Source organism: Plectropomus leopardus, chromosome 21 (genome assembly GCF_026936395.1).
Source record: "Plectropomus leopardus strain MGB_pleo_1.0 chromosome 21, ASM2693639v1, whole genome shotgun sequence".
NCBI lineage: Eukaryota > Metazoa > Chordata > Actinopteri > Perciformes > Serranidae > Plectropomus > Plectropomus leopardus.
In genome coordinates this window covers 1867505-1880288 of record NC_142196.1, presented here as the reverse complement: position 1 = coordinate 1880288, position 12784 = coordinate 1867505, and the positions used below count along the sequence as shown (strand labels likewise).

Genomic DNA, 12784 nt, shown 5'->3' with positions numbered 1-12784 from the left:
AACAGTATAAAGTGATGAAGGGATGATATTTTTAAAGGTCAACAAGTAAGCTGGCATTGCACTGGTTCCCACTTCAAAAACCCTCTGGGATTTTTGAATGGGATTTTAAGGTATTATGAAATGGGCAGAAGCAAAAAGCTATTGTTAGACTATAAACAAACTGCATTGTGGTCACACCACTTAAACGTCACCACCCCGAATCGTTCAATTTCTGATTTGATTTATTAATTCTCCCTGTTAACGTGACCTGATCTAGCTCATGATCATGCTAGTCACACATCTTTTTCAAAGATGAATGAAAAAGGGTGTGTCCGTCGTGATGATGTCTAACGTCCCTGACAAACATTCTCATATAGCTACTTGTTGGAAACCATGTTTTTTAAGACACATAAAACCTTGAAAGTTCAAAAATTGTTTTTATACGGACGTATTTTATGTTGCAGAACAAACCATCTAATTATCTTTAGCCTGTTTTAACCACAGACCTTATTTAAGGCATTTTACCAAAAACCCATCCAAAAAACCCAGACTTTGAAACGCGGGAACCGGAAGTGCAAAAAACGGACTTCCATATTTTAAGGACTCATTATATTCACCACTCTGATTCCGATGATGCCTAAAGTCTGATGGGGAGCAGGAAGTGAAAAACAGCGGCTGGGAATTGTTTGGTACGAAGGAAAGTGAATACACTAAAGCCAGATGGACCTGCACATGGCAGCTATCATCAGAACATTTCTAGACACATTGGATATGATTCCTACAAAAGGGATTTTCCCCACAGTTTGACCGATTTGCCTGATGTGGAGGCGATTGACATTGCAAATAACTCAGTCCTGCAGACTTACTACACAGCTAGCCAAATAATGGCGTAGAAGAGTCTTGAGGCTTATAGCTATTTTGTGTGTGGCTGGGTCATCGACATCAGGTCGAAATCATCTTGTTTTTTGCCCGGATAAGTAAGTTTGATTGAGAGTCACTGTCTTTTTATGTTGCTATTTCAACTTTAAAGTAACTGTACATGGATGCAGCACGAGCATCAGGCTGTGTGCTTGCTGACTAACTGTAGCTACTTTTCTACATTGTTCTGTTAGGACAGTCGGACTGCTCTGACTCTGCTCCTCCAGACTTTGGACAGAGGTTTTTATTCCATCTCTGCTACCGTTTCTTAATTCCTTTTTTTTTCAATTTCTTGCCTTTATGTGTCACTACTTTCGAGACTCGAAAGTAGCTCTTTTTTCCCCAGATTTGACCAGTTGGCACAGTCGATAGCAGCATTTTATAGTGCAGAAATCACTTCCTGCCCCAATCTGCAGAAATGTGACATCATATGCAAACATCCTATAGCTCGGGCTGTGGCAGGGTCGCTGGTTCAAGTCCCCAAACAGACCAAATACAGAGTGTGGACTGGTAGCTGAAGAGTTGCCAGTTCATGCTCCTGGGCATGTGCTCAATGTGCCCTTGTGCAAGGCACTGAAGTCCCAACTGTCTATGCAACCTTACCTCTGACATCTTTCCATTAATGCATCTTTACAGGTTTTGTTTGTGCATGTGTATGTATTCCCAACCTGTTCTCATTCCAGACTCCAGTAAATACCGCCAGTGACAGTGCTTTTGGCGTTAGATCACAATGCCAAAAGCAACCCCTTTCATCCACAGGAAACTCTGCTGAACAGGATCAAGTGAGAATGCAGTGCTGCTATATGCCAGGAGACAACCGGACGGCACCTGTGGGGTCTGCATGATATGTCACACAATTGTGTCAGGTTGAAATGCTGCTGGTAACAACGTAATATAAAGACCGTGAAGGCACCTATTGGGCTATGGTAGGAGCTTTGATAGGTTCAACAAACCCTGGACTTTTTTGCAGGAGTCCAGTGTTCAGTGTTCAGTGTGTGCGTTTGTTGATGTGCCAGCAATGACTGGCATGTGCCGCATCATCCCACCATGCTGTTGGCAATGTAAATAGCTGACACAGAAAAATACCTAAAACATAATAGGCAAGAGTGGCAACATATAACAAACTGCAAAGCAGCAAGACGTAAAGACGTGGGATCACAACTGTGGCGATTCTGGCCTGTTTGTGTGTAATATGTAGAAATAAGAACAGAGAAAAAGTTAAATGCAACTGCAAATCAGTCTTGGCATTAGAGTATGAAGACAAATTGGTTCACCATGAATTTAGTGATGGATTCTAAATATTTGAAAAGTAGCATTTCGGTATTTTCAAATTTTAAGGTTGTTGTTTAGTAAATCGGATAATACAGCATTGTGTTATACAACTTTTTTTTCATGCCAAAATTGTTTTCGCTGGAAAAATCTCTCAAGGGGGGTACATTTTTAAAAAAAAGCTCTAGAAGTTTTGTAAAATTATACTTAACTTATGTTTAATTATGTTTAAATATTTGTTTATAAGGCCTGTGGCCCTTTAAAATAGGTTTTATCAGACAATTAGAAAGAATTTTCTTTAACTTAAAAACAGTGAGTGTCCAGGCTACCTTCAAATTTTAAGCTGACTGAATTTGAGAAGACACCTTGAGATAATTTTGTAATGATTCAACTTATCTTCTCAATTTCAGCCAACTTAAAAAAAATCAAGGCAGCCTGGACACAAACTTTTTAAAGTTAAAACAAATGATTTTGTGTCACAGTGGAACATGATCAGTCAGCCCTCCTTTTAATCATCAGATTATCCATTCTCAATGAATTAATTGATTTTTAGTCCACTCTTATTAACCATGCAAATACTCTGCCCCCCTAATTTCTCATTTTCTCCATTATTTTATTTTAGTTACACCATATGTAACATTTTGGAAGTTACCTATCTCACTTCAGATTGAAAAACGACTCTGTGGCTTTTGAGTGTTGAGAAGAAGTGAAGCAGAAGTTGAAAGCCCAGACAGGCTCCTTCTAAATGCTCCGGCAAAACTCTCCAGTGAAAGAGCAGAGTGGAGGAGAAGATGGGTTTTAGTTGTTTTTTTTAATCTTTGGGTTTGTCCCTGGGGTCGTTTGGAAAGGCCTCTAGAGTGAGATCCAGGCGCTTTTTAAAGTGGAGGCAGAAAAATTTTTAGGCAGCAGTCCACAGCCGATCCTCCGTCTGAGGAGGATGTGTTCAGGGTTGCGACTTTTACATCAACAGGCCTGTCTCTGGATTTGTTCGAAGGAGGAATAAATAAATGTAATCCACTGTTGTCCAGGTTTTCATCAAGAAATATAGAATTTTGAGTCTCACCTCTCATTTCATCTTGAAATTTCAAATTTCTAAAACAGGCCTCACAACAAAGACCTCTATGCACATAAATCTTTTATTATGTTAATCAAAGCTTCATTTCACATTTCAATTTCGAAAGAGGGATTTATTCATATTCACAGCCACATTTTCTTGACAGAAATAAGGCACACTTACAGGGGGAAATAACATCACCGCTGTTGTTGAAATGATTGAAATGCATGCAGCATTTGTCCCTGGTTAGCTTTAAAACAATCATCATCATCATCATCATCATCACCATCATCACCACCATCATCATCAGCAGCAGCAGCATGCCATTAGTACAGAACAGCATACATTAGTGCACAACCACAACAGCTCTCAGACTGCAGAGACAGACGTGGAGAAATGGCATTCACAGGAGATAACCAGCAGTTTCGAACATCTCAGCGCCGCCGTCAGCAGCTATTACAACACTGAGTGAGAGGACACAATGCTTAATTCATTAAATCATCAAAGAAATTGTCCGTTGTTACATTTGATAATATCTGTCAACAGTGTGTTTTACAGAGTGGCAGCTTTTGACAACAGTTTGGTAATGAGCAGAGACAATCCAAACACAGGCTAGCACACTGAGAATCACACCAAGACAGCACTTTATACCACAGCATTGTCACTGACAAGCCTTTCTCTGACTCTGTGGGTATTACTGCATCAGTGAAGCATTTCGAAAATGAGTTTTAAGCTAATAAATGTGACAGGGATGTAGTTTTAAAAAGCATTTTTAATTATCGATGTGTTACATTTTATGCATCTATATAGGAGTTCAGTTTAATCCTTTGAGACCTGAGCAATTTGGCTTGTTTTCTTTCAAAACCATGGGAAGAGGGCAACAACCAATGAAAGAAGACATTCAAACTAGTGAAAGGTACAAGAGAATTACCTGAAAAGTAGTACACGCACAACACAAGAAAAATAATTACCCCAAAATAGCAAGAGATTAGTAAAATGTACAAGAGATTACTTGAAATAGGACAAAAAAGGACAAAAAAGACTTTCAAAAGGTGCTTTAAAAATACAATATTTAGTTATAAGTATAATAGTAACATTTTTTTTATTTGTAATAATTATTTGCAAAGATTTTTCCTATAATTTTTTTCCCTGAGACATTTAACGTAGCTTTTTTAACCCTTTGAAACCTAAACTAATTATTTCAGTCTCTTTCAAAAGTGTGGGAATAAGGCAATGAGCAACAAAAGAAGAAATGACCCAAAAAATCAGTGAAAAGGACAAGAACATTACCTGAAAATTATTTTGAAAAAAGCTAAAAAAAAAAAAAAACAAAGAAATTACCTAGAAAGGTGCTTAACATTTTTTTTCTAATAATTCTGATCATTATTATAAATGTGTAAATATGATAATTATGAATAAAGATTCCCCTTACAGTTTTTTTTTTTTTTTTTTTGTCCTTAGACATTTTCCCCTTGCCTTAAAAAAAAACAATGTTCGAAATCTCCCACTTTTTTGCAATTTTTGGAAAATTGCCTTTTATCAGTGTTTTTGAAATAAATCTCACAAATTTGTTTAGGGTTCAAAGATTAAATACCTTTGAAAGGTGCCTGAAAGCACAGGATATGTGATATCACGTCAGGTTTCAAAGGTTTAGCCTATTATATTCCATTGTATGCATCTATAAAATGTAGCCAGGTTTAGAAACTAATAAATCATGGAAGGCTGTAAGTGTATCAGTGGAGGTGAGTATAAAGTGTTCACATGATGCTAAACGACTGGATCATGTGATGTCAGCCAGCCGAGGCCCTGCAGCAGCAACAACAAGCAACCCTGAGACACACGGAGACAAACAGCAAGACGTCCACGCTACACCATCTCTAACAATCAACACACAAATGCAGGGGAGGAACTCCGTGTGTGTGTGTGTGTGTGTGTGTGTGTGTGTGTGTGTGTGTGACTTGCACTCGCTACTTTACGTCCTCCTACACACATTTTAGCATGCCGCTTTGTTTGTTTCCATAAGAAAAGGAGCAGTAATTATCAGCTTCACCATGTGTTAAACATATAATTGTATTATTTGAATAATCTGCAATGGTAATGGATGAATTGTATAATTGCAACATGTCTGGGTGTGACTCTGTGGCTAACTTTAAGATGAACTTGTGGCGGGGAATATTCTCCAAGCTGAGACTCATTTGATATTCCATAGCAGCTATAGGAAGGCATGTAAAAAATGATTTACAGCAGCCCGGGGGGTACAGGGAGGGGGGATGAGGAAATCTCCAGCATATGATCATGGGAAGTGGCATGTGTGAGGACATGGCTGTATGAGTCAAGTTGATCCTATTAAGTGTTTAAATGGATTTTACATGGGTGTTAAGGTTCAGAATGTGCCATCAGACATGGAGAATGGGAATCCATATTCATGGTGTGTCGCGGCAGCTGTCAGCACGGAAAAGAGACGCTTATAGAGCGTTTGAGCCGGGGTTAATTGTTTAAATAGACGCCTCTCTCCTCCATGCATAAGTTGAGTTGTTGACCACTCATGGTGGACATTTTGTTTTCTCAGCTGTGAGTGTGTGTGTGTGTGTGTGTGTGTGTGTGTGTGAGAGAGAGAGAGAGAGAGAGAATGAGAGCGAGAGGCGCTCAGCAGCAGCAGCATTGCATGTGGTGTAAACCTGACTGCGATAAATGTCATTTGAGCAACCATTTGCATAAAAAAAGGAGCATAAAGGGGGGAAGGTAAGAGGCAGCTCGGCAGGGCTCAGCCTCGAAATAAATGCACTACATGAGGAGAGGAGGTTCCACTGCATAGCTACAGCCAGAGGAAACACAGCACAATGCTGTGATCCCTTACACATTATTATAGGCCCACTGATCAGTCAGTATTTTATTTATTCTTACATCATAAACTGAATTAAATAAATAAAATGTCATGAGGAATTTTCATAAAAGCTTTCAGACAATCAGCAGCTTCTAACACAATGACATCAAACTAAATGTCCCTTAAATCCTTTGAAATTCAGATGCATCTCACAAGCACTTAACTCTTTGAAAGCAAATGGCTTCATTTCTTTCAAAATACATGGAAAGAAGGCAATGAGCAACAATAGAAGAAATGACCTAAAAATTAGTAAAAGTAAAAGTACAAGTAAATTTCCTGTTAAAAAAAAAAACAGAAATGACCTGAAGGTGCTTAAAATTGTATTTACAAGAATTATTTGCTAATTACGAGCTGAAAAATAGGACACATACAATAAAAGAAACAAAAAGTAAAACTCAGACAAACAAGGCCATCGATGATTGGAAAAATGTTTTAAAATAATTCTGTAACATAATTTCAAATCTGTAATTATGATAATTAGCTATAAAGTAAGTTTATGTTTCCCCTAGCTTTTTAAAAAAAAATCCTTAGACATATTTGCCTAGCTATTTTCAAAACATTTTTTTAATCTAGTGATTTCTTACAGTTTGTGCAACATTTCTTACCAACTTGTTATTGCCTTTTTCTCTTTATTTTCCTATTTGTCTTTCAAAGAAATTGTAATGAAATTTGCTCAGGATGCAAATTGTTGTAAAAGGTGGTTAATAGCAGCTCCAGGTTTCAAAGGGTTAAAGCTTCAAACCCTGAGCAAAGAGGTTTATTTTCCTTTGAAAACATGGGATAAAAGTAAATGAGCAACTTGGCAAGAAATGTGAAATGAGAAGATTTGGTTAAATTCTGTTTAAAAAAAAAAGCTATGGGAACACGTATATCATTAAGTTTAACTTTATTTTTAAGCACTTGTTATCTCTTAGGTCAATCCCTTGTTTGTTTGCTTATTTTTCTGAAAATTTCCTGAAATTTTCTTATGCTTGAAAAAAAAAAATCTTCTTTAATCACTCATTGCCTTGTTCCAGTGTTTTTGAAAAAAAACAAAAAAACAAGCCAATTTCTCTCAGATTTCAAAGGGTTAATTAGCATACTTTTTGTTCACTGGCATGAATGCTAAAGTGAAACTACGAATACATTTGCTGATTGATCTGCAACAATATTTGACAATCAATAATCAATTTCTTATTTTAAGTCAAAAAACAAAAAACAAATGCCATTGATGTTGTGATGAGTATTTATTACTTTTTTTCTGTTTGACACAACTTTAAATCTCTTCCTCTAATAAAACAAGACATCTGAAGACTTTACAATAACTCATTGTTATTATGTAACATTTACTACACCAATCGACAGATTAATACATGTGAGAAAATAACCAGAATACTGGATGATAAAAAGAAAAGCGAGGCACAGCCTCTTTTGATGATATTGAAAACTGATAATTTTGGGGGATTTAGATTGTTGCTCAGAAAAAAAAGACTTTATCAAGAGTTCTGGGAAATTTTATAAAAACAATGAATAACTGAGTTATCAGAAAATTAATCAAGAGATTGATAAAAAAAAAAGCTGATATCACAATCCTATTTTCTTTAGACAGACAACTCTTTGAAGTGTATTATCAAGAAATTGCAATTACTGTGTTTACAGAGAAACAACATTGGTAGAAATGTATATAAATCATTCTTTCTTGAAAGTGTGCCTGTAGCTGTACCTGATACAATGAAGCAGGAAGCTGCCTTGGGGCCCTAGAGCTCTAGGGGCCCCGGAAGCTCTTTGCTTACTGTGTAAAATCGTTTGTGGTAAATAGAAATTTTGATATAAAATTGGGACCTCTAAAACACATCAGCAGCTGATTTGACGACAGCCTAAAGATAAGAGCTTTTTTGCTAATCCTGAAACCAGCAAGTAAAATCAAGTTTCTACAGTTTCTTTATTTTAGTTCCACATTTACCTGGAGTGACATCACTTTCCATGTGCTGCTTTTGAGTAAATTGGTGTATTTTTTTTTTTTTTCGAAAACATGGGAAAAAAGTAATGGACATCTTGGTGAGAAATGTTAAACAAATTGCAAGAACTTAGTAGACTTTTTATTTTTTTTCTTTAGAAATATTTGGGAAAAATGATCATTTCTTACTATATTTCTAATAATTATAACTAACTATAAATATATCTTTAATTATCAGAATGAAATATTTAAAGATATGTTACAGAATTATAATTTCTTTTAATTCTAATTCTAATTTTTCTTTTTGTTACTAATTTTCAGTTCATTTTCTTGTACTTTTTACTAATGCCTTGCTTATTTTTGGGTCAATTCTTCTTTTGTTGCTCATTGCCATCTTCCCAAAAAAGGCATTACGCTTATTTGCTCACATTTCAAAGTGTTAAAATATAACAGTAGCTGATGTGATGAGGGCCCAAAGATGGATCCTGCTTTTTTGCTGATCCTGAAGCCAGAAGTTCTTAACTTTCATTATTTCATTTCGTATGTTGCATGTACTAAATTATTTGTGTTTAATCAAATGATCACAAATGATAAGAGCTAGGTAGATTTGCATATTGTGCTGATGGGGGTGGAAAGGGGGGTTAATGGGGGCACATTTGTTCATGAGTGCCCCAGGTAATTTTAGGTCAGATTAGAAATACAGTGGAGCCACAAGGCCACAGTGCTGTTCAAAAGGAGCTGATGCAGAACTGAGGGAGCATTCTGTATTGTTTCCTCTCAGGCTACGTCTCTTAAACACTGTTCCAGGTACAGCACATCCTGAGGCTGCTGCAGGGTCACCAATACTGACCCCAAATATCTGCAAACCAGTAATTGGACCTGACCCTCTCACTGCATACATGTTTGTGTTGGTGTGCAGGCTGTCATGCTGGCCCAGCAACATGGGAACACACACTGTTCATGCACATAGTCACATGATCCGAAGTCAGACGAAGACAAAGAGCCAGTCTTTCTCTGCGAGACCGAACAATCTCAAAGCAACATGTCCGACAGACACACACACAGAGATACGTCGCACAAACACTGTCCATCGAGACGGAGACAGACTGACAGACAGGACAGACGGGACCTCGAACCGTGGCACAGCATAGGAAGTGGGCAGGAAAAGAAACATTGCAGCACAGGTTAAAGATTCTCTTTCGGAAGGGCGGAGAGTGTGGGGGGATTCACCCATCCTGACAGTCCTCCGTGGGTGGGTGGGTACTCGGGGTGAGGTGAGGTGGGTGGGTGGGTGTCGGGGGATGGGCTGGGCGAAGAGAGGACTCTCCTCGACTACGCGTATTCTTAAGCAATAACAACGTGATCCGTATTATCCACCCAAGAATACCCGTCACCGAAGAGAGTCTTTCGGTAAACAAGGGGGAGGGGGGCTAAGCCAGAAACCACGTGAGCAGCACCACTGCCACCGCATCATCATCACCATCATCACCACCATCAGCAGCCCCGCTTCAGGCTCCAAACAGACACAGACACATATAGAGAAAGTGGGGCAGTGGCATTGATTGAAGACGCCTCGCTGCAGCGTGAGGCAAGGTTCCATCAATGGCTCCTCTGCAAAGGAGAGAATTGACAACGGTGGCATTTTCAATCCGAGCCAGCAGCGTGTGTCGAGGGGACAAACACAAAAACAAAAGAAAGGGTGTGTAAACGCTGAGGTTAGCTGCACTCTGTCTTTACACAAAACTCTGGAGGTGACAGGGGGGGAATGTGCCGCAGCCCGAACCCCCACAGGAAGCCTCTTACCTGGGCCGCGGCCTGGCAGCGCTGCCCCCTGTCTCCTGGAAGTCCTCATCCAGCTGTGATTCTCCTGCCGCTGCCGCCGCCGCCGCTCCTGCCCAGCCCTACCCGGGTAGTAATGAGATCTAGGAGGGAGGGGGGAAGGGTTTGCACACACAAGGGAGATGCAGGGGTTAGGGAGGTCAAGCCGGGAGCCACCTCCGTGTGACAATAGCCCCGTACACTCCATTACACCCCTCCACCTTCCACCCCCAACCAGCAACACAAGCAGAGAAATCAACACATGGATTAGAAGCTTTGGAGGGAGGGGGGCAGTGCACGCAGAGAACTAATTTGTTTGATTATATAAAAATGTTGCTGTTTTTTGCAGCAGCACACCAGCCCGCGCCCCTGGCTGATTACTGTTGTGTGATGTAGATCAGGAAATACACGCTCGGTGGAATACACACCATCTATTTCCCTTAAAAACTGGAAAAAAAAGCCTTTTAAATTAATTCCTAAATGTTAATTCTGCAATCATTATTATGATTCCCCCCCCCCTCTTCTTTATTTTCAAATTAAAGCGATGAGTTTAAAATGCCGGAGCGAGGCCATTAATAATGTATGAAAAGTTCAAGCAAATTTATTCCGTTCTATTCTAATTGAACTAGCCGGCTGAATACAAAGAGCAGGCTCCAGCTAAGCCCATCCAAAATCATTCCATTGATTTGTTGCCTCTAATCAATATTTACAATTACTCCGCGGATGGTTTGGTAAAAGGAATAGGCTCGGCGGTGTGTATATCCTCGACGCAGAGGAGATTGACTGTTTGGAAATTAGAATTGCATTGCACACGTTCTTCAAAACTGAGGAGTGATGGGGACATTTGTTGCAGGTCTTTTTTTAAGCAGGGAGAGAAAATACATTGGAGATGTTTAACATTTTAGAAAAGTGAGCGGTTTTGCAGTCCAATCAGAAAACAGAGTCATACTCCTGGATGAAAAATTCAAACTCTGCAGAGAAAGCAGGATGGACAAACTGGGGTGGACAGGAGAAAAGAAAGGAAAAAAGAGGAGGAGGGAGTCAGAACGGAGAAAGAGTAAAACAAAGAAGCAGGAAAAAAAGAAGAAAGCAGATGAGATGCTAATCCACAAGTATTTTTTACCCCCCCCCCCCCGACCCACAGCCTCTTCTTCTCTATTCTATTTCCCCTCTCATCCTGCACTTAGCCGGCCGGCCTGGACCACTCAGCCCTGGAGACACACACAAATACAAACACACACACACACACACACACACACACACACACACACACACAATCAGAGCCAAAAAGAGGAAGACCCCCACCCATTCACCCGCCCAACCACCCCCAAGCTGCAGAGAGCTGGGATTTACCACCCGCAGCCAAACACACACACAAACACAAAACGTCGGCTAGCCTGGCCCAGCCCAGGCCATCTGTAGAGAGGGAGAGAAAAGAGAACCTAAGGGCTTCAGCTAGATATCATCTCTCTCTCTCTCTCTCACAGACACACACACACACACACACACACACACACACACACACATCGCCTAGCCTAAGTATCATTGATTGTTGGGTGGAAGCACCCCGGAGGCTCATCAGATTACTGTGCGAGCACGGCTAAAATCAAACAGCAGGAATCTTCTCCTATCTTCATTCAAACTTCCTCACACACACACACAGCTGACACAGAGCCCCACAGGTTGTTGAGAAGAGGAGGCAGGAAAGCTGATGATGAGGACGGCAGTGAGCAGCCTTTTCTAGTGTCATTTTTCCAACTTTTTTTTCCCTATTTCTTGTCTTTTTTCTTCATTCTAGAGAATCACAATTCCTTCATCCTTTCTTCCTTTAACTTACATGACCCTGCATTCACACACACACACACACACACATTCACACCATCAGTCATCGTTTTTCTGATTCAGTTGCCCACAAGTCCTGTGGATATAACAGTGGAAAAAGGGATGAATACACTTGTGGAAATGTATGGGAACTAGACAAACAGTGCACGTTAAGGGAGGAAAAAAATTGGTGAAAAACAAGGAAAAAATGTCCTCCAGAGACAAAAAAATGTACAAAAATATTTTCACAATTTTTCCAGCACAAGAGAAAGGTGTGGACAAAGCAAAATAAAGCATGAAACTGCGACATGAGGTCCACTCAGTGTGCCACGCTGGCCTCTTACCCTCTTTTCTTCTTCTCTGCTCTCCAGTAACCCAGGGTGTTGTCTCTCGTCTGCTCTCCTCACGGCCTCTTCTAAAATTCCCTCCCCTTTCTCCTTTCCTCCTGATGCCTTTGCCGAGGGTCCGCAGCAAGCTGGGAGGTGCTGATCTCCCTCCCCCTCCCAGTTCCAGGAAGAGCTCCCTGAGGAGAAGGAGGAGGCAGATCCCGGCAGGAGACGGAGGATCCAGCAGCGGGAGCGGTGGCGGTGATGCTGATGGAGGCAGTGGTGCTGATGCTGAGAGGGATGAGGGGAGGGATGGATGCTTAACAAAAGATCTCCTCCTCCTCCTCTTCTATCCTCCTCTTCTCCTCCTTCTCATCCACTTTTTCTTCTTCCCCTCTGCTCTTGCCTTCCCCTCTCCGCTCCCGGCACTGAAAGAAGCCAGTTGTTGCTCTGCCGCGGCAAATGAACTGACAGCCGGCGTCGAGCCGGCAGAGCGAATGAGAGAGCAGAGAGCAGACGGATGGGAGAGAGAGAGAGAGAGAGAGAGAGGAGAGATAGAGAGAGAAAGAGAGAAAGGGAGAGCGTGTGGTGTGATGTGGCATCTGCGAGAGACTGATAGAGGGGAGAGAGAGGGATACGGAGGTAGAGATGGACGGGGGGGCGGGAGGATGGACGAAGGAGGTGGAAGATGGAGAGAGAAAGGTGGGGTGAGGCAGGATGCAGGGAAGGATGAGAGAGAGAGAGAAAGAGAGGAGGAAAAAGAGAAAGATGTAAAGAAA

The 12784-nt window shown here is 40.7% G+C and overlaps 1 long non-coding RNA gene across 1 annotated transcript; it reads right to left on the bottom strand.

Annotated features, from left to right (window-relative positions):
- Positions 1 to 3284: 3284 nt before the first annotated feature.
- On the bottom strand, positions 3285 to 12527 carry LOC148185977 (uncharacterized). The gene is made up of 3 exons (XR_015775412.1): positions 12024 to 12527; positions 9844 to 9962; positions 3285 to 9651 (listed from the first exon to the last, which is right to left on the bottom strand). It is a non-coding gene; the product is annotated as an uncharacterized LOC148185977 (long non-coding RNA).
- Positions 12528 to 12784: the final 257 nt, after the last annotated feature.